The following is a 2,864-nucleotide window of genomic DNA, read 5'->3' as shown; positions in this document are numbered from 1 at the left end:
AGTAACCAGCATTACTGCACAGCAGCATCCTGGCACAGTTGCCTAGTAGAGGTGTGCGAAGTCGGCCCTATTTGATTCAGTTTTGGCTCAAATCAGGGACAGTGATTCGATTCATTGATTCAGATCACTGTCCCCGATTCAATTCAGCTGAATCTGAAGATTCGATGCTGATGCGGATGCAGAGAATCAGCGATACAGACATAGACACAGCTTTAAAAGATTTTTCTACATATCTCGAGGTACCAGCATGGCTTGTGAACGCTGTAATGCTGGGGCAGATGGAGTGTCCCACAAGAGTGTGTGCGGGGGGAGGCAGAGGAGGGGGCCTCCACATGCTCAGCAGCAAACCTGGAAGTGAACCGTGTCACAGGTCATGCTGGGCGACACTACTGTACAGAAGTAATGAGCTACTATGCAGTAGTAATGAGCTACGGTGCAGTAAGCATCTCACATAGAAGTAACCTCTGTATTATGAATGCTACAGGCCTTAGAAATTTAGAAGGAGGGTGTGGGATAACTTGTTCCAACCTGGCATTTCACACAGCTCAGCAGCTTCAGCACTGAATTCTATGACCCACACATCCTAGTGAGTATTACTTACTAATCGAAAAGATCTTCTTGAAATATCCTGATTTATACTAATGTGACAGAAAACCAAATTTGTCCCCATAGAAAAAGGTTAGCTTTAGCTGCTCTCAATGGAAATATTTTTAAGGACCAGTTCAACTTATCTGTGGGTCTTTCAGCCATGGATAAGAGCTGTCCCTGAATGAACGTGAAGGATACAGGAGGGTTTGTAGGGAACCCTTCCACCCAACCAGGACAACTAGAATCTTGGTGCTTATGCTTCTCAAGTTTAACTCCTCACTACCTTGTACTCTGATCTACACATTAGCACGATGAATGTAAAATTCCACTACGGACACACAAATAAATAATTCTGTTTCGGACAAGTATAAAAGGATGGAAGGAATTGAAGAGTCAGTCCCTTTAGAGGTGTAAGGGTCATACTGCTGACCTCAATTTTGCATGCCTCCCAAGGTGGGTGTAATTATAAGTATACGGTCAAGACCACAAGCAGGAAAGGTGATCCTGACTGAGAAACAATACATCTGTCTCAAGGAAGGACAGAACCCACTCATTAGAATCAACCCCTGAGAGAACTACCTGAGGAAAGCTGACTTAAGATGTGAAACTAATACAGCCTAACACTCTTCCAGATGTTGTCTGCAAGGTTGGCGATATACATTTACCTGCCAGAGTCTGAGCTTGCCTCTGCTTTTTGCATGATGTAGCTGTTACATGGGTATGTAAACAGCTTCAGTCTGGAGAGTGTTCAGATTAACTATTTAGCATTAGATGAACAGGAAAGGGTACTTTTAAATACAGAATATGTTTAGAAAAAACTACTGTGTATTTCAACAGTATAAATGGGCTATAGAAAAAGAATCAAATAGCAATTGTGATTTCTTATTTAGGTATGTATCATTGTAGCATGACCTGCATCACTGTAGCATGTCATGTCACCAATAATTAGAGAATAAGAGAAACTCATAGCTGGACAGGACCTCAAGAGTTTATCTAGTCCACATCCCTGCACTGAAATGGGATCAAATATACCCAGACTATTCTTGACATATCTCTGTCTATCCTTCTCTTAAGCATCCCAGGAAGGAGATTCCACATCATCTAGAAAGCTCTGTTCCAGTGTTTCACCAATTCAGTGGATGGATTTTTATCCTCCTAATTTCAGCAATCCCTTGCAGTCAAGGAAGCACTCCTTGCCAAATCACACAGCTACCAAATCACACTCCTGTCTCATCCAAGTGCTAGATGTCCTTCTTGTAACTGCCACCTTCATGCCAATTCATGACTAGGAGCTTCCAGGCCTCACAATCCTGCTCCCATCTCCATTAACTGGTCACCAAAGGGCTTGAGGAATGTGCTGGAAAAGCTGTGTTCATGAAAGATGCCTCTATGTGACTTTTTATCATGGAGAAGCTGCTGCACATCAACTTCCTCATGGCTCTTGACAGAACTGGACCTTGATCCAATGGCAAGCAAACCAAGAAAACTGGAGATCTCATTCTGCTGCAGCTTTCATCCATCTTCACAGAGCTGAAATTCTAACATCTTGTTCTGCCTGCTCTACTGTTGAGGACTTGTAGACCCATGGTTGGGGGCTGGGTAGGCTTTTTATAGTTGCAATCTGTAGTTGCCATCATAGGTGACATAAGGCCCAGGCTAATGGGGCTTAGCCCCCATACTTTTTGTGGCAGCTGGCGAGAGCAGCAGTACCACAGCACTCAGCAGCTCTCCTCCACCACCGTGTACAGCACCGGCACACGCCGGCCCCACAACGGCCCTGTGGGAAGGAGAGGTGGGGGTCAGGTGGGACTCAGCACCCCCCAATAATATTTTCCCCCACTGATTATGCCACCATGTCACTGCACCATCAGAAGATATATGTGGCTTTTCACGAGGGAAAGTATTGCCATCTGCTGTCTTCACCACATCCTGGTGGTACTGCTACTGCTTCGTCTATGACTGCTTATTCATCAGAGTGTCTCGGATGGCCAGAGCCGACTCGAGTTGCATTAGAAATTGGTCGTACATTAGGGCAGGCTGGTGAATGGAGAGGCAGACAACTTATTGGTTGCAAAAAAACTTTACTCACGCCGCAGGTGGTCTGGTCGTCTGAACAACCACACGAGTTGTTCCAGCTGGCGGGGCCCAAGCCAGTTAATCCGTCCGCAATTCGAAGCCGGAGGGGAAAGGGGTACATCGGGGTTGCGCTTGGTGACGGGAAGAAAGATCGATAGGTGATCAGTCTATCGATCGGCAGCCGCAAGTCAGATAACTTC

Source organism: Alligator sinensis, unplaced genomic scaffold, assembly GCF_000455745.1.
Source record: "Alligator sinensis unplaced genomic scaffold, ASM45574v1 scaffold560_1, whole genome shotgun sequence".
In the NCBI taxonomy this organism is placed as follows: domain Eukaryota; kingdom Metazoa; phylum Chordata; order Crocodylia; family Alligatoridae; genus Alligator; species Alligator sinensis.
This window is presented reverse-complemented; position numbering follows the sequence as displayed.